The 26,142-nt window shown below is 47.6% G+C and overlaps 1 long non-coding RNA gene across 1 annotated transcript in view; it reads left to right on the top strand.

The window, feature by feature from the left end:
- The first annotated feature begins 19,146 nt into the window (after positions 1-19,146).
- LOC141987064 (uncharacterized) overlaps positions 19,147-26,142 on the top strand; it is a 170,908-nt gene continuing 163,912 nt past the window's right edge. The window contains exons 1-2 of the long non-coding RNA XR_012639434.1: positions 19,147-19,221; positions 19,326-19,451. This is a non-coding gene — a long non-coding RNA (uncharacterized LOC141987064). The remainder of the gene's footprint in view (positions 19,222-19,325; positions 19,452-26,142) is intronic.

Here is a 26,142-nt window from a genome sequence, read left to right as displayed (position 1 = left end):
GTGCAGATGACATACCAGGATTATTTGGGTTTCTCATTTAATCAACTCCTTGCTATTGCAGGGGCCTCAAGCTTTGATGTCCCTTGGTCTCGCCTATCCTCTGTATGTGGCACATAAGAGTTCAGTTTCCTGTGGGCTGTAATAATTTCATCTAATTTCAGTTGTTGGGTATAGTGTGCAGATGCTGGGTCATGCTGGTGGCCTGTGGTATGCAGGAAATCAGACTAGATGATCTGGTGGTCCCTTCTCATCTTAATCTCTCTGTAGTGATCCATAGCTTTACATACTTGATCAACAGATAAGACTTTTCTGTGCTCTAAAAAACAGAAAACTCAGGTTCTGGCATGCTCTGAATGGGAGCAAATTTCATAGTCCCTCATTGGACTAGATCTCAGCAGAAGACTCTGGGTCTGATTCCTTCCCCCCCCCAAAGTCTTGCAGCTTAAATACACACTGATTCTCTCCCCCGCACCCCCCCCGCCCAATGTCTTGCACCTTAAATACCCACCTTAAATACCCATTCTGCAAAATGGGAGTAAAATGCTACCATTCTGATTGTCACATGTTGTATCCACTTCACTCTCACTCTGGCAGGTGTAAATGATGACACAGTGTGAATGTAATCCACCGTTCAGCGTGTGTTATGCATCCTTCTCAGTGCCAGCTACCAGACCTATTCCCTTAGCTCAAGCTGTGGAGGCTCTTGCTTCCAGTGCTGGGGAGGCTCAATTCAGTTTCTGAAAATCATCACTCTCCAGAGACAGAGGGGCTGTGGAATGCAAGTCTGCGGGGAGCAGGACTTTAGAAAGCTTACAGCATCACAGCTGTACCGATGCACCTATGATGCTGTAAGACCTCTCATCTCGCTGCTGTATGCTGACGGGGGAGAGCTCTCTACCGTTGGCATAATTAAACCACCCTCAAAGAGCAGTGGTAGCTATGCCAGTGGGAGAAGGACTTCTGCTGACATAGTGCTGGTGCACACTACCATTTATGCTGTCATAATTTATGTTGCTCGGGGGTGGAATATTCACAACTCTGAGTGATATAAATTTTGCTGACATAAATGGTAGTGAAGATATGGCCTAAGATCTCTTCACCAATGCTTGGGACCCAGCAAAAATCAGGGTGGAAGATTTCAGTTTATTTGAACTTTATTAATAAAATCAATCTCCCGGGACATTTATTGTGAAACCATCTATATGAGGGATGTGAATAGCCTGGCATAAAGACCATTGTCATATTACTGGAAATCTTAAGACTGTAAGAAAGGAAGGGAGGGTAGGAACTGGTGTCATTCTAAGACTATCGACTGTGACAAAGTTCCTGCTCTACCTTGGTGGGTCTTGCGCTTATTGGCGGATTTGCTCACCTTGGAGCTTCACGGCAGCCCTCAGCTTGGCCGTTTTTCTGAACCCACAGTCCTGGTCAATTCCTCCTGTTTCTGACCAGGAGTTGGGAGGATTTGGGGGGAACCTGGGCCCGCCCTCTACTCCGGGTTCCAGCCCAGGGCCCTGTGGAATGCAGCTGTCTAGAGTGCCTCCTGGAACAGCTGTGTGACAGCTACAACTCCCTGGGCTACTTCCCCATGGCCTCCTCCCAACACCTTCTTTATCCTCACCATAGGACCTTCCTCCTGGTGTCTGATAATGCTTATATTCCTCAGTCCTCCAACAGTCCGCGTTCTCACTCTAAGCTCCTAGTGCCTCTTGCTCCCAGCTCCTCACATGCACACCACAAACTGAAGTGAACTCCTTTTTAAAACCCAGGTGCCCTGATTAGCCTGCCTTAATTGATTCTAGCAGCTTCTTGATTGGCTTCAGGTGTTCTAATCAGCCTGTCTTAATTGTCTCCAGAAGGTTCCTGATTGTTCTGGAACCTTCCCTGTTAGGAGACGGAATCGTTTTTTCGCTCGCTCCTGAGCTATCTGCTTTCCTTTCTTTCCTGAAGCCCCCTGGCCCAGATTTTTCACACTTTTCCTTTTGCTTAGTTTCCCCCCCCGCGTTTGGGCCGGACGCTTTGTTTTTTTGGTTTCGTTTTCTCCTGCTTTTCTGAGCTGCGTCAGTGTGCTGGCCGGTTGCCAGCACCCCCCCCCAGACGCCTGCTTTTGGATTTTGCTCTTTGCTTAATTGAAACCCCCAGAGGAGGGGGGGAGGACTGCCGACCCGCTGTCCAGAGAGGGGAGTGGACGCCCCCAGACCCAGCCGTTTTGTTTTTTGCCTGGACTTTTTTCTTATCATTACAACATTCCTAGCTGCCGAGAGCCTTGGGACAGAGCCAACAGCTGCAACAGATGCCAGAGGCCGGAGAACTCGCCCGAGCAGTTATAAATCATCGTGGAGAGAAGCCGTAAGACTGAGGGATTTCCTTTGAATTATACCCTCGGGGGGGGGGAGTTGACTGCGTTCCAGCTGCGTCTGTGGCGGCACAGGGGTGTAGCAGGGAGCTACCCCCAGATCCACCGGTGCCCCCAACCCCCCCACCACTACTACGACTATCACGGCCCCCGCTGCCTCGTCCCTGCTGGCGATCTGCCATCTGCCTTCGGATCCAGCTGTTTGCTTTGGACTTTGCCTTTCGGACCGGACATAACAACCAACCAAACGAGACTCTTTGGACAATTGTGGTGGGTCGTCCTCCCTCCACCCCCACCCCCTGGATTGTTTATCCCATAGTTTACCCCTACTACCGGACCCCGATTTTTGCCCCCCCCCCTTCTTCCGGTGTCTCCCTGTCTCTCCCTGCTTACAATGGCAGAGATGGAGAGACGCAAGGCCCCTCCAACGAAATTGGTTGTCCCTTCCCCATCTACCCCCCTGCCCACCCCTCAAGATTTTCCCACCGCCTCCATTGTTAGAACCCCTGCCCCCGCCCCCGCTGGGGCCTCGGCAGTGGGAGGCACCGGGGCAATTACTACTGCTGCTTTGGTTTTTGCCCCATTAGGTTCTAGGAACCCCCCCCCAGTTCGACGGAAGGGTCGGGGCGGGCCGAAAGGAAAGGGCCCCGCTAAAGCCGCTGGGCCCTCCATGGCAGAGGCCGCCCCCACCACTGTGGCCTCATCATCGATCGTGGCACCCCTCCCAGCTGTTCCCTCCACCAGCTCTGCGACCGTCCCTCCCCCGGCCCCCAGGACGTATGCCCGGGCGGCGGCAGGCTCCCCCTCGCCTGCCGCCTCCTTATCTCGCCCACCCACTACCTCCGCTACCATCACTAGCGCCCGGGGCCCTCTTCCCGCCCTGACCAGGAAGCACGGTGTCCGTTGCCTCCTGGTGCCCGCCTCGCCCCACGTGGAAGCATACGTGCAGGCGTTGGCGAAGGTGGTAGGACCCATGGCCATTGTGGCGGCCTCCAAGATGTATGGGAAGGTCGTTTTCTTTCTGGCTTCGGAGACTGCCGCCCAGGAGGCGGTGGAGAAGGGCCTAGTGGTAGGAGGGGTGTTTATCCCCCTAGAACCGCTAGAAGATCTGGGCGTTCGCCTCGTCCTCACCTCCGTTCCTCCCTTTTTACCTAATGTTGCCCTGTTACCCGCTCTTTCTGCCCTGGGAAAACTTGTTTCTGCTATTAGCCCTCTCCCGTTAGGCTGCAAGGACCCCGCCCTCCGTCACGTCCTCTCGTTCCGCCGGCAAGTGCAGATTTCACTGCCGGCGGGGGTGCGTGACGGAGAGGCGCTTGAGGGGTCCTTCCTAGTTCCCTACCAGGGAGCCCGCTATAGGGTCTTTTATTCCACCGGAGAGGCCCGGTGCTACCTCTGCCGCTCGGCGGGGCATGTCCGTAGGGACTGCCCTTTGGCCCGGGGGAGAGGGGCACCTGAGACCCCCGAGACCCGGCAGGATATCGGCCCTGTCGTTGCCGACACCCCTGGCCACCCGGCACCTGAAACCACCCCTCCTCCCACCCGATCCAACGCTGCCCCCGTCCGGGCCCAAGAGGTATCTTTCCAACAACGCCCGGGCGACCACGGGAGTCCCGCTCTTGCTGTAACCACCTCGGCAGAGCCTCTGGAGGAGAGTGTGGCACAGCTATTACCAGGTGCAGGAGAGGGCTCGCCCCAAGGAGAACCCCCCGCCCCTCCTGCTGCCTCACCGCTATCCTCCCGAACCCCTGAACCTTTGCCTCCGCGCCCCGCTCCGCCCCCTGCTACTCAACCCCCAGATGATGCTATGGAGGGCTGGACTGTAGTCCAGGGGAAGCGAGGCAAGCGGAGGGCTCGAGCCCCGCTGCATCCATCTGACGCGGAAGCCCCCCGGAAGACCAGGAAGGGAGGTACTGACCTTGAGCCTCCCGCCTCGGCCACGAGTGAGATCCATTCGCTGGTGTTGGGAGGTGAAGATAGACTGGCATTGGAGGGAGGAATCCCCCCTCCGCGAGGGACCCTCCCCTCCGAAGCCCCGGAGGAAGCCCCTTCTAACCGGATACCACCTGAACTCCCTACGAACCCCGACGTGACCGTTGAGGCGGGCCCTAGCGGAGAGGCCCCCAGGGTAGTAGGAGTCGGCCTCTCCTCTGTGTATGCAGAGATTGAGGCCCTAGATTTGACCCCGGTCACCCAGGGAGGGGATGATTTACTGCCGGCCAGCCTCGTTTTAGGCAATCTCACCCCAGGCCCCCTTTCCCCATGTTCTCTCCCCCTGACTGCCTTTCCGGGTGAGCACCCCACGGAAAGTGGTTTATCACCTGATGCCATGGCTGCCACGACCACCCCGAAGCCAGCATCTAGCATTGCTCGGAGCCCCCTCCCTTGCCCCTTAACCCCCGACCCTGCTCAGGAGGCATCTTCTTTTTGCTGCTCGCCTCCTGAAGCCCAGGGCCTTACCTCTGCCCCTGTCCCCACCCCTGTCCCAGTTCAATTTCCCTCCTCCTGCAAGGCTACTGCCGCCCCTGGGGTTATTTCTTTTCCGCCTTTTGCAGACCCCCCCCAGGGAGCAGTCTTTACGTTTTCTAGTTGCGACTCATTAGGAGTTGCGCTTTTCCCCCTGCCATCCCCTTCCACTCCAAGGCACGAGATGGATTTACTAACCCCAGCCTGTCAGACGCCCCGTCGGCGGTCCGCACCCTGCCTACCCGCCTTAGCGGACCTCGAGGCTGTATTAAGAACCCCATCGGGGAGTACCCCGGAAACCGTAACCCCATCCCCCCATGAGCTGCGGCATGCACTACGGCAGTTCTTAGAGCACACCCGTGGTGCCCGCAATAGGGCACAGCTGGCTCTCCAGCGATGGGGGGACTTCGATCAACTTGTTCAGGCCGCAAGGGCCCTTATGAAGGAGGGCAGAGGGCAAGGGAGGCACGGTGCTGCGGCCTACGAGCGGGCCCGCGGCTTCCGGAAAGAGCTACTTACTTATGGGATGGGACACGGGTTGCTCCGCGACCCGCCGGGGGCCATGAGCACCCCCACCAATGAGAACTCCCCACCCCCCCGGCCCTCCGCATGACACCTCTCATTATTGTAACCCTGAATACCAGGGGCTGTAGGATGGCTCTCCGCAGGTCCCAGGTGCTCTCCTACCTTCGGGAGGGGGGGTACTCTGTGGTTTTCCTGCAGGAGACCCACACGGACCCAACCGCCGAGGATAGGTGGCGGCTGGAGTGGGGGGACGGGGTATACTTCAGCCATTGCACGACCTGGCAAGCTGGAGTGGCGACCCTGTTCTCCCCCGCCCTGCGGCCCGAGGTGCTAAGGGTCACTGAGGTCGTACCGGGCCACTTGTTGCACCTCCGAGTTCGTCTGGAGGGGCTCGTGGTCAATCTTGTTAATATTTATGCCCCGCAAGTGAGTTCACAGCGGCCACAATTCTACCAGCAGGTGTCCGATTTTCTCGGCACCCTAGACTCGCACGAGTGCCTGATCCTGGGAGGGGACTTTAACACTACCCTCGAGGAGCGGGACCGCTCGGGGGCCGAGCCGAGCCCGGCCGCCGCGACCATTCTCCGAGACATAGTCGATTATCACTCCCTAGTGGACGTCTGGCGTGACCATCACCCAGATGACATTTCCACGTTTACCTTTGTCCGGGTGGAGGCCCATCGGTCACACCGCTCTCGGTTAGACCGTATTTACCTATCCCGTTTTCATCTTTCACAGGCCCACTCCTCCACCGTGCGGCCGGCCCCTTTTTCCGACCATCATTTAGTTACCGTCACGGTCTCCCTCCGTGCGGAGGGACCGGGGCCGGCCTACTGGCACTTTAATAACAGCCTGCTGGAGGACGAGAGCTTTGTGATGTCCTTCCGGGAGTTTTGGCTGGCCTGGCGGGAGCAATGGCGTGCCTTTCCCTCGGTGCGGCGCTGGTGGGATCTAGGGAAGGTGCGCGCCAAGCTCTTCTGCCGCAACTACACTCGGGGCGCCAGCCGACGGAGAAATGCAACGATAGAGCAGTTGGAACGGGAGGTCTTAGAGCTGGAGAGGCGCCTGGCCGCCAGCCCCGGGGACCCGTCCCTCTGCGGAGCGTGCCGGGAGAAGCGGGAGGAACTTCGAGCCCTCGAGGACCACCGGGCCCGAGGTGCCTTTGTCCGGTCCCGCATCCGCCTCCTTCGGGAGATGGATCGCGGCTCCCGCTTCTTCTATGCCTTGGAGAAAACGAGGGGGGCCAAAAAACACGTCACCTGCCTTCTAGCGGAAGACGGCACCCCCCTCACGGATCCGGAGGAGATGTGTGGGAGGGCCCGTGACTTCTACGCAAGCCTTTTCTCCCCGGATCCGACCGATCCTGGCGCTCGCGGGGTGCTCTGGGAGGAACTCCCCACGGTCAGCGTGGGCGACCGAGACCGGCTAGAGCTGCCTCTCACCCTGGCCGAGTTCTCGGAAGCCCTCCGCCGCATGCCCACCAATAAATCTCCGGGCATGGACGGGCTGACCGTGGAGTTTTACCGCGCGTTCTGGGACATCCTCGGCCCAGACCTAGTCACTGTCTGGGCTGAGTCTTTGCAGGGCGGGGTCCTCCCTCTGTCGTGCAGGCGAGCGGTGCTTGCCTTGCTGCCGAAGAAGGGGGACCTCCGCGACTTACGAAACTGGCGTCCCCTCTCACTCCTTAGCACGGATTACAAAATCGTAGCGAAAGCACTTTCGCTGCGGCTAGGGTCCGTGATGGCGGACGTGATCCACCCAGACCAGACCTATACTGTCCCGGGTCGCAGCATTTTTGACAACCTCTTTCTAGTCCGAGACCTTTTGGAACTCGGGCGGAGAGACGGTCTGTCGTTCGCCCTCCTGTCTCTCGATCAGGAGAAGGCGTTCGATAGAGTGGATCATGGGTACCTCCTGAGCACCCTGCGGGCGTTTGGATTCGGACCTCAGTTTGTGAGTTTTCTCCGGGTGCTGTACGCCTCCGCGGAGTGTTTGGTTAGGCTCAACTGGACCCTGACCGAACCGGTCAGCTTCGGGCGAGGGGTGCGGCAGGGGTGCCCCCTCTCAGGCCAGCTGTATGCTCTGGCGATCGAGCCTTTCCTCTGTCTCCTCCGCAGGAGGTTGACGGGGTTGGTGCTGCGGGAGCCGGAGCTGCGGCTGGTCCTGTCGGCGTACGCCGATGACGTCCTCCTCGTGGTCCAGGACCCGGGCGACTTGGCGCGAGTGGAGGCATGCCAAGCCATCTATTCCGCAGCCTCCTCCGCCCGAGTCAACTGGGTCAAGAGCTCTGGCTTGGCGGTGGGGGGCTGGCGGCAGGTAAGCTCCCTCCCACCCGCGCTTCAGACCATCCGGTGGAGTGCCGGCCCTCTGCTCTATCTCGGCGTTTACCTTTCTGCCACGCACCCTTCTCCGCCGGAGAACTGGCAAAATTTGGAAGGCGGCGTGATTGAGCGGATCAGGAAATGGACGAGGCTACTCCGATGTCTCTCCCTTCGGGGGAGAGCACTGGTGCTTAACCAACTAGTCCTGTCCACGCTCTGGTACCGGCTCAACACCCTAGCCCCGGCCCCGGGTTTCCTGTCCCACCTCCGGAGATTGATTCTGGAGTTCTTTTGGTCAGGATTGCACTGGGCCCCTGTTGGAGTTCTTCATTTGCCCCTGAAGGAAGGAGGGCAGGGCCTGAAGTGTCTGTACACTCAGGTCCGCGTTTTCCGCCTCCAGGCCCTGCAGAGGCTCCTTTATGGTGCAGGTAGTTCGACGTGGAGCATATTGGCGCACGCCTTCCTACGCCGCTTCCATGGGCTCCGATATGACCGGCAGCTCTTTTATCTTTGTCCGAGAGGTTTTCCGCGAGACCTCTCCGGGCTGCCGGATTTCTACCAGGACCTCCTCCGGACCTGGAAACTGTTTTCAACCACCAGGTCTGTGGCGGCCATCGTGGGGGCAGATCTCCTCACGGAGCCCCTGCTACACAACCCCCAACTTCGTGTGCAGGCGGCGGAGTCCCGCACGGTGCGCCAGAGGTTGGTCCTGGCGGGAGTTACGAGGGTCGGGGACCTCCTGGACTACGACCGGGGAGACTGGCTGGATCCCCTGACGCTCGCTCGACGCATGGGGCTCTCCAGCCTTCGCACCCCCCGGCGCGTGCTTCAGGAGGTGGAGGCCGCTTTGACCCCCGCTGCTCGGGCTTATGTCAGCCGAGCCTTGCGCGAGGGCGCACCCCGCCCATCCTTTACCCCAGGCCCACCGGACCTTTCCATCGGGCCCCTACCCTGCCGATCCCAACACACCCCTCATCCTTTCACTGCAAGCCGGCTGCATGAATTGCAACCGGTCGGTTTTCAAGTTGCACCACGGCAATATTTATATACACTCACGCTCCATACCCTTCACGCCCGCACCCTGGTGTCCCGCCCCGACACAAAGTGGCGAGATCTCCTACCACCCTTGGAGGGGGAGCAACCTCGGTGGGCCAGCCTGTACTCCACCTTGGTCCCGAGGCCCGTCGGGGACATCAGTTGGCGGCTCCTTCACGGGGCCGTGAGCACGGGCGTGTTTTTGACACGTTTTACCTCCGTACCGGAGACTTGCCCCTTCTGTAACGTGAGGGAAACCCTGGCGCACGTCTATTTAGAGTGTGCCAGATTGCAGCCTCTTTTTCGGCTCCTCACAAACATTCTTTTGCGCTTTTGGCTTCATTTTTCCCCTCACCTCTTTATCTATACACTCCCCATCCGTGGCCCCACCAAGTCGCGGGATCTCCTGGTTAGCCTCCTCCTAGCCTTGGCTAAGACAGCCATTTATAAGACCAGAGAGCGGAGGTTGGCTCATGAGGCGTCCTGCGATTGTAGGGCCGTTTTCCGATCCTCAGTACATTCACGCATCCGGGCGGAGTTCCTCTGGGCGGCGTCCACCGACTCCCTTGACACCTTCGAGGAGCGGTGGGCGCTGTCCGGGGTTCTCTGCTCGGTGACCCGGTCCGGTTCCCTCCGTCTGACCCTCTGATTGAGGGACAGAGCGAGAGACGCCAGCCACAGCCGTTAGCTGCTGTGCATACCATCATTATTGTTATTTAGGAGGGGTCTTATAATACATGGATGTGCCCCCCTCCCTCCCAGCCACCCACCCCGCAGCCGTGCCCATCTTGTCGGGCACTCTCAGGAGAGGGAGGGTCGGTGACCCTGGGCGCGGCACTAGGTAACTCGAGGGGGTGGAAGACCACGAGTGTCGAGGAAGCCCCCCCGCTCTAGGCCACCAGGTAACTCAGGAGGGTGGAAGACCACGAGTGTCGAGGAAGCCCCCCCGCTCTGGGCCTGGGCTAGCCTGAACACCTCTCCCTCCTGAAAGCTGTTGTGTTATACCTTCTGATTGCGTTGTTTTGTTGCTAAGTTTTTCTTTATCTTTTTGTAATTTCTGTAACTGTTACAAATAAATTTCTTTTCTGTTTCAAAAAAAAAAAAAAAAAAAAAAAAAAAAAAAAAAAAAAACCTTCCCTGTTACCTTACTCAGGGAAAAGGGACCTACTTAGCCTGGGGCTAATATATCTGCCTTCTATTACTTTCCTTTTGCCATCTGGCCCGACCCTGTCATACAACATAGGTAGAAACGAATGCTTCTCATGTGCTCCCTATCATAAAAGAACTCTCAGACACTTAATGTAACTAAACAGTGACAAATTTACAACTTAGTTTTAAAAAGTCTTTGTACAGACTATAGACAACTTTTCTGAGTAACTGAGACAAAATGTGCAGTGGAATTAAAGGGCTGAATATAGAACAAAAGAAGTTGAATTAAGTGGGGGAGTTGTTGGTGGGGGGGAAGGTTTCAGTGATAATATACAATCCACAGGGATAAAGAAGCAATTCACTCTTCTTCCCCCACCCTCTTTGCCAACAGTAAAAGCTTTGTACCAATGGGAAGGCACATATCTGTGTGTGGTTTGGTTTGGGTTTTTTTGTTCTGTTTTTGATATCCTCTAAAGCATAAGATAAGAAAATAGTCTGCTCTATTATTACCATTCCTGGAAACGTATACTATGTTTGCGATGCTATTTAAGTGTGGTTTAGTCTCATTGAGTCAGTATTTCATTCCACTATATCATAACAAGCTACTTCAATTCTAGGGAAAACAAAAAGTCAGCTCGAACTCACAGCAGTGAGCTATCGGAATGACTCTGCAGAGCGAGTAATATGAACTAAACTTACTTGCCAGATACGTAAAGCCAGACATTTGCGGGGGCTAATCTGTCTATGCTTCTGTCACACAGAGATGCACTCATGGGAGCATATGCAATGAAGGATGGTCGCAAATGCTACTCTCTCTCATGTGCTGCTTAAACTTCTTTACCTCCCACTAACTTTCTGCCGATGAATTAGAAATATTTGAGCAGCACTGTATTTCTTTTTCACCGGATGGAGACTTAAATCCCTAGAAAGATGCTGTAAGTAAGGACCTGCAGGCCATATCATAAACTTTGTCCTTATTTTTAGCTAAAAATAAAATCCTGTTTCTCTGCTCTTTCTCCTTCATGCCAGACTGGTGGTGCTGAATGTTGATCAGCCAACTCGTGATCGAATTGCAGACAGTTGTTTTGGGAGTAGGGTTACCACCTAGCTGGTATTTGACCGGCCTGGCCATTTTTTATTTTTAATGGATTTGCCAGTTGCCAGAAAAATAATTTAATCTGCTGGGTTTTTTTTTACGTGGGCCTAAAGATTTGCATTATCATCAGGATACCATGGGATATCTAATGTTAAAAGCCTGTGTCCAGCTAATGATGCTGCAGTGTTCCCACTTCAACAGTTTAAGCGAAAACAGATCAAAGCTGTTGAAAAATACAGCAGCTGTCTGCCCACCAACATGCAAGCGCACCAGTGTGAGAGACAGAGGGTTTGAACCTCACGAGAGTACAAAGAGGTCATTGTCTGTACGAAATTTCAGTTTGTACTGATTTCACTTGTGCTTTTTATGTTGTCTGTTGTAAAATTAAGCAAGTATCTAGATGAGTTGATGTACCCCTGGGAAGATCTCTGTGTATTGCCAGGGGTACACATACCCTGACATAAATAAAAAGGGAAGCGTAAACACCTTTCTGTATACAGTGCTATAAAATCCCTCCTGGCCAGAGGCAACGTCCTGTTACCTGTAAAGGGTTAAGAAGCTCAGCTAATCTGGCTGGCACCTGACCCAAAGGAGCAATAAGGAGACAAGATATTTTCAAATCTTGGGAGGGAGGGTTTTGTTTGAGCTCTTTGTTTACGTGTTGTTCTCTCTTGGGACTGAGAGAGGCCAGACAGAAATCCATCTTCTCCAACCCATCCTAATCCAAGTCTCCAATATTGCAACCAGTATAGGTAAGCCAGGCAAGGCGGATTAGTTTTTGTTTTATATGAATTTTCCCTTTGTTAAGAGGGAGGTTTATTCCTGTTTTCTGTAACTTTAAGGTTTTGCCCAGAGGGGGATCCTCTGTGTTTTGAATCTGAATAATCTGTAAAGTATTTTCCATCCTGACTTTACAGAGATGATTTTTACCTTTCTTTTTTTTTTTTTTAATAAAATCCTTCTTTTAAGAACCTGATTGATTTTTCCATTGTTCCAAGACACACGGGTTTGGGTCTTTGATGATTTTGTAACCAGTTGGTAAGGATATTATTCTCAAGCCTCCCCAGGAAAAGGGGTGTGTAGGGCTTGGGGGGATTATTTAGGGGGAAGACGTCTCCAAGTGGTCTCTTTCCCTGTTCTTTGTTTAAAACGCTTGGTGGTGGCAGCATACGGTTCAAGGATAAGGCAAAGTTTGTACCTTGGGGAAGTTTTTAAGCTAAGCTGGTAAGACTTAGCTTAGGGGGTCTTTCATGCGGGTCCCCACATCTGTACCCTAGAGTTCAGAGTGGGGAAGGAACCCTGACATACCCATTACTGCAATAAGTGGCTGTTGGTTGGGGAAGGGGTTGGGGTTGTGGCAGACTTGATTTTGGTGGGGGTGGGTGCAGGTTTTTTGGCATTTCAAAGTGGATAACCCGATTCGGGGGTCATTTATCCAGCACTCAGTTCAGCCAGCTCATGCTTTTCCAAGTGCCACATTGCATAGACCACCTTACCTGAGTACACACGGCTATTTTCATGGTAGCCCCTGTAAGCTTGGCTCTACTATTATTAGTACATTTTATTGCTTTTACGCAGGAAAGAATCAGATCAGATAACTTAAGAGCCCCAGACATGCCAAACCTCCCTTGTTAGATGTGAACCTGAACTGAACCTTTCTTGACTTTCTGAAGTATTCAGATAAATGTTTTCCTGCCACCCTCCCAGCCCCCAATCCTGATTTGTCTGGCACTGGCATCAGAAGCAAGAAAATACAAAGAGCGGCTGCCCTCACAGTTTTTCCAACCAGGAACAGAAACTAGAATGTCACATTTTCTGAGAGAGCCTGTTCCCATGAGATTTCCAGGCCTAGTTTGTAGAAGATTCTGATAGTTAGATAACCATTTAGCTAAGGCCCTTGCTGCTTATCTCAACCACAGGTAATCTCTTTCACTTGTGTGCGTATGCGAATAAATTTGTTCTGAAAAGTAAATGAGACTTCCAGTACAAAGCACTGTCGTGCTAACATAGTGTCTTTCTGCCTCTAACCATAGGGCCTAATCAGAGCTAATCAAAACCACTGGGAGTGTTTCTGTTGAGTGCAGTGGGCTTTGGATCAGGCCCATGGTCCTTCTGAGAAGTATTAACTTGCAAATAATGTAATATAAACTGGTGCAAGTTTGTTAACTAAGAAAACTTTCTATTGTAAAACCGGTAATTGGTGACTACAGCTACCACAGCTTAGGTCCTTTGCTATAATACTTAAAAATCACCATAATCACATCAACGGTGTAATTGGCCACACATTAAAGGACTGTTATTACCCTTTAAAGTCTTTCTTAGAGATATACACTCTGTGCCTTCTGATTCATCTGGCTCTGTTTTTTCCTCCTGCATTTGTCTCATGTCACTTCAGCATGCATATTTAGCAGATTTTAAAGAGTAGCAGAATATGTTTTCTGTACCCTGGTGGTGGTGATTAGCAGATCAAACAGAATCATAGCAAGATTAAGAGGAAAGAACTCTCATAAGGTCATGTGGGTGAAGAAGGAGGCACAAGGATGGCTTTGAACCTAGGAGATTCCCACACAGGCAGCCGAGTACATTGCTGTTTTGTCACCAGATGATCAAGGGGAAAAGAAAAATGATTGTGAGAAATTTGATGACAGCTCTTTGTCCAAGCTGCTTTTACATCAAGGTGCACTTCATAGTCTGTGACATATTACGATATAGTATTACTAGAGCTGTCAGAGACATTTAAGAATATAAACATTTTAATTTAAATGACCTTAAGGGAGTATTGTCCACTGCTTTAAATAATTAATATATATATATATATATATATATATATATATATAATTTATAACATTTCCTTTGTTGTCATACTTTTTGGGGGCCCTGACCCTGTAAAGAAATTTATTAAATATTTTTGGATGGCTTTTCTACATTTTCAATATTGACTTCAATTACAACACAGAATACAAAATGCACAGTACTCACTTTATATTATTATTTTGATTACAAATATATGCATTGCAAAAATGATAAACAAAAGAAATAATAAAAAGAAAAGGAGTACTTGTGGCACCTTAGAGACTAACAAATTTATCTGAGCATAAGCTTTCATGAGCTACAGCTCACTTCATCGGATACATTCTAGTATTTTTCAGTTCACCTGATACAAGTACTATAGTGCAATCTTTGTTGTGAAAGTGTAACTTACAAATGAAGATTTTTTTTTTACATAACTGCAGTCAAAAACAAAACAATGTAAAACTTCAGCACCTACAAGTCCACTCAGTCCTACTTCTTGTTCAGCCAATCGCTAAGACTAACAAGTTTGTTTACATTTATGGGAGATAATGCTGCTGGCTTCTAATTTACAATGTCACCTGAAAGTGAGAACAAGCGTTCGCATGGCACTTTTTTAGCCGGCATTGCAAGATATTTATGTGCCAGATATGTTTAGCATTGCACTACAGTACTTGTAATGGGGGGAATTGAAAAATAGTATTTTTTACAGTGCAAATATATGGGATCAAAAATAAATATTAAGTGAGCACTGTACACTTTGTATTCTGTGTTATAATTGAAATCAATATATTTGACAATATAGAGGGACAAGTGGAGTTCAGCCTCCTGAGATTGAGCAATAACAGGTCTGTGTTGCCCTCAGATGTCCGGGGCTGCACGTGCGCTGCACCGCTTGGTTCAGCGTGTGCCTACCCTGTGCCGACAGGTGCGGGTGTAAAAGATGTTTTGCACGGCAAGCCTGGGAGGGAGGAGAAGTGGAGCGGCGGCACGCTCGGGGGAGGCGGCGGTGGTGGAGCGGAGGCAATCTGGGGTGGGGAGCGGTTCCTCTACCCCAACCCCATTACTTCCTGCGCTCCCTCCCCACCCTCGCTCACCTCCGCTCCGCCTGCTCCCCTGAACCCGCTGCCTCTCCCTCGCCTGAGAAGCGGAGTGGCGGTGTGTTCAGGGGAGCAGGCGGAGCGGTGATGAGCTAGGGCTGGGGCTGGCAGGGGGGGAGCTGCAGGAAGCAATGGTTGGGGGGGAAATGCGGCATGCCCGGGGAGGAGGCGGGGCCGGGGATTTGAGGAAGGGGCGGAGTTGGGGCAGAGCCGGAGGCGAGGGGGGCATGAAAAAAAAGCGGGGGCGGCCAAAAAATTTTTTTGCTTGGGGCAGCAAAAACCTAGAGCCGGCCCTGGCAGTGGACATCTAGTGACTTCAGCCTTTGGGTCAAAAAAGAGAGAGGGAGAAATAGTTTAGCTTGATTTTGGTAGTATTGTCTGTTTGCTAGAAACTGACAAGCTACTTTTGATTTATGAGTGAAACTTTCAAAACTGCAATAGTGTAAATGAGATTGACTGAGAGAGGGTCATCACAAGCCTTATTCAGAAAGCTCGCTACACAGGGATAAATATCAGTTTGAGTTTTACTTTCAGATAAAAGCCCCCTTTTGCCAGCATCAAGAAAAGAGACAATTCCATCAAAAGATTATGCTTTGCAAACTGCCCTCAAAGTATGTTTCTACTTAACTCCTTAAAAATTCATCATTCGGCTTCAAAGGAGATCTCCCACTTTCCCCTTCTGATACTTATGATTTCACTACTGATTTCTCAGATTCCTTCCCTGTCTTTGCATGAAAATCAAAAAGAAATAAAACTGAAAAGAAATGATTAAACTGAAACGTGAGGTAGAGATTTCTTTCAAGTCACTTTGTATTCACTTCCCTTTAGTTCACAACAAAGATTCACTTAAAGGAGTTAGAGCTTTGATCCACATTCATCATTTCTCCCGTTTTTTCTTACTCTTTACAGTTGCTTATCTGGGCTAGCAACACAGGTTTCCCCTATAGGAATCATCCTGCTACGTTTCTTTAGAGCCAGAATTTTCAACAAAAGCCCTTATTTTCCAAAGCAAATAAGCACTTTTTTTCTCTTCATAAAAGAAGCATACGATAAATGGCACTTCTGCACCTCTACAATAGGTATTCTCACAGCTTCTGAACAATGTCCTCATGAGGACTTAAATTCTTGTCTTACCAAATGAAAGGATTTAAGAAGATTTGGCCTGGTGCATCAACTGCTTCCAGACTCTCCCCTCTACTCCTGGAATCCCAGATTGCAGTAGTGACCAGAAACCATTTGTTTAATCTTTGACAGGTCGGTGTATTCATCCCTTTCACCACTACAGCTTGCCATAGTTATTTGGATGTGAATTTCACTGCACAGGCCTGTTTTTAGTAAGTACTAGAGCTAGGAGCATTATTTGTAACAATGGATTTTGTGACTTTTGCCTCTCGTTCTCATTGTGGAATGTCCTTGCACAGACTTTGAATAGGTAGTGTCTCATCCCCATACAAAGCATGTGTTGTGTATATTGCATTCAGATAATACAGTTAAGGGTGCAGGTGTAAAACTCTAAGATGGAGCAGTAACTCAGTCGCTAAGTGCACTGAAGGAATCTGCTGCCTTCCTGACTTTTTTTTTTTTCCCTGTCATCCATGTATGTCTGAATTTCAGCTGCAAAGAGTGGAATTAGATCTCTATAACAGCCTGTTTGTCAGGCTGTGGGGGATCAAGTCTGTCCTCCTGATGTCTCTGTCAACTAGTGTCCATTAAACACCTTTACTAGTCTAGTCATCAGCATACAGAATGAACAAGAGAGGTAGCCATAGCAACACGGGAGAGAGAGAGAAGCCTGTCCAAAAACACCCTTTGGCCCCATGCAAATGCAAGGGGATAATGCTAATATGGGTACCACCCTGGTTTCATTGTCACTTCCTCACACGTTTGCCAGTGAGAGAGGCCTCAGTAATCAAATGCACATAAATTTCAGTCATTTTTTTGAGCATAAGCTTTCGTGAGCTACAGCTCACTTCATCGGATGCATACTGTGGAAAGTGTAGAAGATCTTTTTATATACACACAAAGCATGTGGGAGGAGGTATTTTTTCATGCTTTGTGTGTATATAAAAAGATCTTCTACACTTTCCACAGTATGCATCCGATGAAGTGAGCTGTAGCTCACGAAAGCTTATGCTCAAATAAATTGGTTAGTCTCTAAGGTGCCACAAGTACTCCTTTTCTTTTTGGGAATACAGACTAACACGGCTGTTACTCTGAAACCAGTCATTTTTTTCACAATGTGACTGGGCAAATTGGTGATCAAAACTGTGAGACTCCTTAGGAGTACAAAGGAAGTGGTGTAGTCTGTTGTCACAGTGCATTAGTTCAGTGTAACCGTGGGGAAAGAGGGGGTTGATCTGTGGGTGACACACATTTAAAATTATTTTTTGGAGAGACTTCGTGATGATAATGATGCCATGTTGGCAGTGACTGAAGAAGGGGAAGAGCATGAGGGACATCCTGTAGAGTGCCTTAACATGGGTGGTCTTAATGGGTAAAGAGGAAGAACTCCACATACTTCCAGTATGTCCTCGGAGAACGTCCATATACCATCTGGTGTTTGGGAAGGAGCTGATACTAGTGCAGTAGGAAAGTCTGCATGGACAATGGTTTCTGGAGATGGGTGATGTGCTGTGTGTATTACTCTGCATAGGCAAACAGCAAAGCTACACACTATAACACCTGGTCATTTTAAAAAAAGGCTAAAATTATGAGTGTGGGCATATTTTTTCATTAACACCAACAGTCCCAAACACTGTAATCTGTCTGGTATATCGGTTGATAGAACAGCCTCTGTAAGCACTGTCGTAGTGTTATCTGTGTGCATGAAAGGCTGCGTGAGCAGCAGCATGACTCAGGGTCCACTTCACTTTTCTCATCATTGTCCAACGTGTCAGAACAAGTGTTTCCATTTCTGAGGTGGCCCAGCAGATGCATCAGCAGCACCACGAGCAGAGCCTCAACTGCACCTCTGGGGCCCAATGATTTCCCTGCCGAGCAAGAACCTCTGTTGTCTGGGCAGCTGAAGAGGGATGTTTGGTTGGCCCTGGTTGATGCAGCTGTGCACCTAGGCCATCCTCCCTCCAGCATCTGGTCTGAACACCTCATTGGCAGGTGCTGTCGTCACCAACAGGCACACTTGCATCTCCACACAGAATGTGGGAGGGCTGCTTTTCATTAAAAAATTGATCATGCAGTCTTCCAGAGCACGTGGCCAATTGTGGGGAAGGAGCACAAACAGCCAGGGATAATGTGGAGGAACTATCGGAGTACCAATAATATGTACCTCATTCATTATGTACTCCATAGCAAAAACCTGCCAGAAATTGTCTGTCTCATTTACACAGAAAGCACCCACTGACTGCTTTGTTTTTTGTTTCCTCTGGAGGCCATTTCAGTTCCAAGAGAGAGTGAGCCAAAGGCTACCAACCTCTGTTCTCGGGAGTAGGCACTTGGCAGCATATTAATGCCAGACTGCTATTTATTAGCACGCGCACACATACTCTCTCCGAATTTTTGTTGGTGTTTCCATGGCTTTAGAAAATCTTCTTTACAGGAGGAAAAATATTGCTAGATCTGTCCACAAATTGATTAGAAAAATACAAGGACAGAATTTCAGCATTTCTTCACTTGTACACTTGCAAAATTACATGTACATGTTCTTGCACCTCTGGGTTGTTAAATTCTAAGTCTTGCACATCCCACTTTAAGTCGCATGAACCTTCCAAATTTTCCAGTTACCTGGAGTTGATTGTGAATTGCACAAAATGCCCTGTTAAGAATTACTTGCTGTTCACAAAACTTAGAAAATGCAGTCTTGGGCATTCACATCCAAAAGGGAAAATAAATGGGTTGAAGGCTTCTGTCATGAAGACACTAAAATGTTCAGAACAGTTCAAAAGGTGTTTTAATGAACAGGCAACCTTTCTCCTTTTGTTAAATTGCCTAAATAAGTTCAAGAGCTGGTAGCTGGGCAATTCCACGGGGATTTGCTTATGCAGAGCGGTGCAGTCCTATGTTACCGTAAAGATCAAGACTTGTTAGTTTGTGAGAGATCAGTTTCATGAGTGCATTGCTTTTTTTTTTTTTTGCAGGGTACTGAATTCCCTTTTTGGGAGATTTCCATGTAGACTCTATTAAAACTCTCTTTGTGTGTCGTAATAATAATAATTCTGCATTTTCTGTTCATATCTCTCACTTTGCCTTTCAGAAATGACCCGAATCACAACATAGTCATCAACTGATGGAACCTAACAGTTTTAAACAATACATATTTTAATAAGCCTAGTAGCTCTCTGTAATGTAGAGATTAGACGTACTTACCCAGTCACCTCGTGAGGCTGGCCTTCTGTGTTTCAGAAGCTTAGCTCTAAGCCCTAACGCTTGGTAAAAGAACACAGAAATCAATATTAATTCTGTCTGTGACTAAGTGGAAAGTAAATGCGCTGCTTATTTTCACCTATCTGAACATGACCCAAATCTCTTTGCAGGTATCAAAGAAACCTCATAGAGTGAGAATTGGACAGTGCGGTGTCTTTGTGGAGTGTTTGGTGGGTGACTTCAACTCTCTATTTCCACTTGTGGCATTTGAAATTGCTGTCAAGTTCACTGTCTGGGTAAGTGCAATCTGAATTGGCCGTGGGTGGGACGGGAGAAGGGAAATCAACAGTGTAACTTATTTTCCTACAGGAGAACTGAAACAATAGGAGTCGTAAAGAGTTTCTTGTCTTAATTGTATCTTTTAATGAACCGGTGTGATTTGGAAATGTTTAATCTTTGCTACTTGAAGGAATTTGGTACTAAGCAACTCCATGTTGTGAAGTTTTGTTTAAGTAAATGTAGGATTTGAATGGAAAAAACACTAAATAGATTTGGAATTTCAAATGTATAGTCTTTTGTCATGTCCTTCTCTGTTCTTCTTGTTCGACTATCCACAGCTGCTGAGAAGACCACTGTATTGTCAATTAAAATTAAAAGTCCTCCTTTTTCTTCAGTTAGTCTTTATATATTATTTCAGTTATTGACTGGCATTCCCCTATCAATGTGATAATATCCTCATTTAAAAATTATTTTATTACAAGGAAATTGTTAACAAAAACAATAGCAAGATATAAATCACATAATATTTTAACGGGGTTACTAATACCATCTTCGATTATAATTGAAATAATTATATCTTATTTTCCTTTTACTATTTCTGCTGTTTGCTTACATCTTGCATCTCACTCATCTTAGAATGTGAAGCTGCATGGCAATTCTCATGCACGAGTAGAACAGTGTCATAGCTCGGGCTCTCATCCTACAGTGAGCTCTGCCTGGGCAGAACCCTGCACCTGCACAGGGCTCCAGAATAGATAAGGAGTCTCCATGGGGGCAGAGGGGATCTGTTCATGCGGTGCACAGTGGAGGATTGGGACATACCTTAGCAACAGTGCAGTGGAACGTTTAGCTGCCCCCCACCTCCCCTCCCCAATCTGTTCTCATTTGGATTGATTTCTTTAGTTATAAAAATGTGCACTTTATATCTAATTACTTGACAGTACCCCTTTCACAACTTGTCAGATCTTTAACTGATACGTTTTATCAGATTCCTTTCATAGCTGGACATATATCTGTTGGTGTAAGCTATGTAAAACTGCATTGTATTTGAATGACGCCAGTGAGTTTGCAAAGTTGTTTTATTAGATACTGGTGGTGCAGTGCCTGGGTAGACAAACCGAGCAATTAACTTGGATTCAGCAATAGTTTGCTCACAGCTTTGGACATTTAGAAACCTGTTATTAAGAGAACAGCTGCTGGCCAGAAAGTAGAGTTACTCTTTCTTTCATCGTCCATCCATCCATGGAATTATTTAAAACTTCCAATTAGATGGCCACTCCATAGAGGGAGAAGGAACTCCTGGTTAACAGATTATCAAGAGGACAATAGCCACTGTAGTGTTTTCCATCCACAGAAAGCAAAGCATGTACTTTCAATGTATATAACTTTTACTGTAGATTATAGAATACAACAAACCATCCAGTACAAAATAACCATGAGAGAGAGAGCATAGGGTAGCTCTCACCCTTTCAGATCTTCCATCTTGAATTGTCTCAAAACACAGCTCATCTAGCAAAAACACAACTTCCATTTAAGGGCGTATTTAAAAAAACAGAAAAACTTTTCTGCCCAGAACCATAGTTAGTGCTCTATGAACTATCTCTCTTAAGATGAATCAAACCCACAACTCTCTGGCTCCAAAGAAATGGTGCTACAGGTAGGCAATACTGACATGTAGCCTAAGGCGGAAGCTATTCTGTGAAAGGCATCTGGAAGAGTACAGAAGTGTTTTTGGGTCTCAGGAGCATGTGTGTGCACCGTTTCACCCCCCATTTCAGGTTTGGACAAACCCCAAAACAAAATTTTTGGGGGTGAACAGCAGCTATTTCCCCCCCTAGATTGGGGATTAAAACCATGCATAAACAGCCAAAGGTACTCAAGTATTTCAGGGAACTTGACCTACCTTTTGAATCTCTAACAGTTTGAACCCAGGAAAAGTTTTACACACTTAGAAACAGGGTATCCAAAATGCTGTGATAGATTCACTTAACCTAGTCTCTGTCCCTTTGCCTTATTTTCAAGCATTATCTGGCTTCCAGGTATGAATATTGTGCTCTGTATCTGTTCAGTATTATTCCAAATGAATTCACATGGTCATCAGCAGATGATAGGAATAAGCTTCTTTGCATTCTGGCAGACCACAGAGGAATGGATGGCTCATGTAATGTAGTGACAGCGAAGACTGCGAACACATCCTGGATAGCCAAACAAAAAGATCATCTTCTATTTAATTTCAGATGCAGTACATTATAATACGACTTATCAATATTATAGTTAACCATCTGTAAATTGCTCAGTCCTATTTTAACTGTTATATATTAGCTCTTTAGTATGGTATTTAAGATCTTTAGCCAAGCACACTGCTAAAGGACAGAAATTTGTGGTAAGCTCCCTGAAAACACAGGCAAGTTTACAGTGTAACACAAACAGAACTAGATTGTGCTTGGCCATTGTGTAGGGCATAGGGGCTTAAGAAGCTTCAGCCTTTTTATGTCGCTCATGCGAGGGCAGAGCACTTGTAACAGTCTCTCTGAGTAGGGACTGCTTTTCTCTCTTTGCCCAGAAGGAGGCAAGGCCATGGACCCAGTTCTGCCCCCTTCCAGACCAGCCTATGGACTGGAGCTGGTACATGAGGGAAGCAATGCATATCCTCCTAGTGCATGGTGCAGAGTGCACATACCACTCCCCCTTTCTTGGACTTTCCTTGGGATGGCTCTGTACTGTTCCCTACATAGTACTTTGTACATTTCACACAATACTGTCCTCGGTCCTGTAGTGACAACTCACATGGTAGTTTATTCCATATACAGGACAGAGTACTGTAGTTCCAGATTCTGATCTCAGTTGAAAGAGAGTAAACCCATAGCTGATAGCTGGTGAAGTTACTCCAGATTTACCGCACTGCTGTTTACATCAGAATTTGGCCTGCAGTACCTACATCTACTGGGGAGGGAGGTGTCCATGAATGGTTCTAGTGCAAACACTGAACAGTTTTTGTTTTATTTTTTTAAACTCTGTGGTACTTACTTTTAGTTTCAGTTGAGTATATTTGAGGGGAGGGAGTGATTTTTATGGCTGTTCCTCTCCAATGTGGATCTTGGAATAATCATCCCAACTTCAGCCATTTTCAGGCTAAGTTACAGAATGTGTTCTACTTACAATTAACTGGAGGCTTCAGGGAGTATAGAATCTGGCTGTTGTCTTCTGAGAATGAAAATTGAGGGCATGGTGGGACAATCTTTTTAAAGCCCTGACTATCCTGTGAATTGGATATCTTTGACATGGCTGCTTGTCCAGGACTCAATTGCAACGGCCAAAGAGAGTAGTGCTCATTTTGCAGGTTCCTAAAATTAAACTTTCCAGAAGCAATGACGGGGCTTTCTCTGAGAAGAGGGTCTTTCATTTAGAATGAATTCCATTTGGCTGGTTGCCAGAACCTGGCTTTGGCAGCTTTGAGTCCGTGTTTACAGCATGTTCGATTGTTTAGCTTTCAGTTAATTTGTGGTTTTGTTTTTCAGTATCTGAGCAGTTTGCCTGAAAACATGTTTTGCCACAATGGTGGCAGTAGACTTTTGGCTGTATCCATTTTTGGTGGCTTTTTATTGTTTCCATTTATAACTCTTGTAACAACTACTACCTACCAAGGTGGCAGACAGTCAAGGAACTAAAAAAAATAAATAAAATAAAGCTGAATAATAAACTGAGAAGGACCCACAGGACTCATTTTCTATAGTATTGTTGGATCCAACTGGCCTTTGTTTTTCAGAAGCCTTTGCGGGGAGAGGTGACTTATTTTAGTTCATCTGTTAAAATATCTGAGAAACATTTATGTGAATCTGAAGTCTTCCCGCACTATCAGACATCACTTCTTGGTGCATGAACAAGCTTCTGCGGCCCCTGTCTATACTGGGCAGCCGTTTGAATGAATGTCTTCTGTGTTAAGTCCCATAAGTTGTCCTTCTCTGAGTAGTGATCAAGGGAGGGTTTCTTTCAGTTGATTCTTTTTGTGTGTTTCTCCAGCTGCCCGTAGAAGAAACTTGCACTTAAGTGAGAATTTAGGCCCGTCTTGCAAATGGACACATTGCTTTGGCTTTATGTATGTGACTAGTCCCATTGACTTCAGTGAGCCTCCTCATGTGTGCGAAGCCAAGTACACGAACATGTGTTTGCAGAATAAGGGTCTGACTTGGTGAGTCTTTTGTTTCTTTGCTCTGATAGTGGCATTGCTGCTGTTATAGGTACAGAAGAGGAGGCCATTCCAGCAGTATGAACCCTCTTCAGGCAGGGACATGATCCAAACATTACAACTTGGTGTCTATTTTTAGGAAGTATATACTTTCCCTTCAAAAGACAGATGTCTGTAAAACACAAAAGTAAGTTAAAGTTAACACCCAGAACTGGCCTCCACTTTTAAGAGCTTTTATTGACCATAAAACTGAAGATTAGAAAGTTGTTTCAACTGAGTAGTCTCTGTATTTTTTCAGTAACTAGCTAGCAGTATGTGTTCCTTCTCCAGATGACCGGCACTAGTAGTCCATGATGTTTCTCTTTCCTTTCCAGAAATTGATTTAACCATAATGTTGTCTTGGGTGTAGTTACAGTAAATTCAGAGTGATACAGTATATCCTTGGAGCACTGGCATAGTTTGTGATTGCTTGGGAGCACCATGACTGTACCCAAGATGATTTTATAAAGAAATCAATTTCTAGCGAAAGTCAGTGAGCAGTGAAAAGAACAGAAAAGGGTTTATAAAGTTTCGTGGAGGAAAACAAAATGAAAGAGAAACAGTGCTTTTTTAGAAAGGGCATCATCTGCTACTGTGTATAATCCTGCCTAGTAATTCTATGCTCCGGGCCCGTATCATTCCAGAATTCTCAGATCCACTAAATCAAAGGCAGAGCACTCTCTGGTCGACTCCAGTACTCCAGCTCCCCGAGAAGAGTAAGGTAAATCGGCCAGAGGGGGTCTCCCGTAGATGCAGTGCAGTGAAGACACCAGGGTAAATCGACCTAAGCCACATCGACTCCAGCTACGTTATTCACGTAACTGGAGTAGCGTAACTTAGGTCGATTTACCCCAGTAGTGAAGACAAGCCCTGAGATGCAAATGTCAGGACCTACCACAGAATACTCCAGAGGCATAAACAAAAATCTGCATCACTGCAGGCATTAGTGATTCCCTACCTCCCTTATTACAGAATATGTAATTTTATGCGGTAGATATCCGAGTATGCTGAAAAAACGGCACAAGTGTTGCCACAGAGTCCTGCTGGCCCCATCCGTGTGTGTACGGGAGCTGAGCGTTCCTGTCAGAGTGGAAGAAATGGCATTGCAGCCCCAGACTATGACAGGAATTCAGAGCTCTGTATTCCGTTCCCAGCTGTGTCACAGACTTCCTTCGAATTTGAGCAAGGTGCTTTGTCTATACCTTAGTTTCTCCAACTGTAAAAGGAGATTATTCCTGCCTGCCTTGGGAAGGTTTTGTAAGGCTTCATTTCATTAATCTTCGTAAAGCAATTTGAAATCTTTGGGCAGAAGGTACTATAGACAATGCAAAGTATTACTGTTAAGGGGGCAGAGGAGATAAATTTGTTCCTGTTACACTTGAATTTTATGAAGAACTGTATTGTGTGACATGAGGCATCAGGGTGTTCATTTTCACACCCATGTACTTTTCAAACTTGAGTTTGCTCATTTGAAAATCAGAGTATTTTGGGTAATATGATCCCTGCCCCTTCCCCTGACATTAACCACAATGCTTGAGCACAGGGTATGCACTGAAGGAGATACAATGGACCACTTTATTTTATGTGTTTAGTTCAGGCAGGTGCTGATGTGACTACACAGGGTGGGGAAGTGGAACTCTTTCCAAAATAGGATCTCTAACACTCTCAGCAGGTGGCCTGTGAACAATCAAATAGATTAAGGATTATTTGTAGAAATAATTTGGGCCAAATCCAGCTCCCATTCTCAAATTGTATTAAGTGAGAATTGGATTGGGTCTACTGGTGAATATTTGCAAATAATAAATACAGTAAAGAAAACTATAGGGTGTGATTAGCAATTCACCAACAGAAGTGAAGAGATGAGATGCTCCAGATAAATTACTCACTAAGGATTATTCCTTCATCTTTCTACTACTTTGTATCCTCTTTCTGCTGGCATTGATGGTTATATTGCTTCAATTTCATCTTGGCTCTTGCTCTTTCAAAAATATGATTGCAAGGTGCCCAAGACTTCTTGTTTGACCTTGAACAAACCACTTAATCTAGCCATGCCTCAATCTCCCCATCTATAAAATAGGGATAAAAATACTTTGTCTTCTATTTGCCTTGTCTACTAGATTGTAAACTCTTCAGGACAGGGGGACTGTCTCTTACTATGCGGATGGATGTACAATACATACAAAGTGAGGTTCCAGTAAAGGTTGAGACCTACTGACACTACAATAAAACAAGTAATTAATAATTTATCAAATTGAGATGACACATCAGGCCTGATCTTTCTCTTTTTTGCCTTGTGTATCGCCATTGCACCTGTTCAAAGGAAGCTTGAAACATTGCCAGATAAAAACAGTAGCATTTTACAAGCATTTTGCACAGGTGTAGATGACTATTTGAGGTAAATGGCAGTATAGAAACAGACGATTATGTCCAGTAAATGAGTCCACTTGATACGTATGTTTGATACACACACATTATATATATTA

This window comes from Natator depressus, chromosome 5, assembly GCF_965152275.1.
Source record: "Natator depressus isolate rNatDep1 chromosome 5, rNatDep2.hap1, whole genome shotgun sequence".
NCBI classification, from domain to species: domain Eukaryota; kingdom Metazoa; phylum Chordata; order Testudines; family Cheloniidae; genus Natator; species Natator depressus.
Note: the sequence above shows the minus strand (reverse complement) of the source record. Positions and strands in the feature narration are given on the sequence as shown.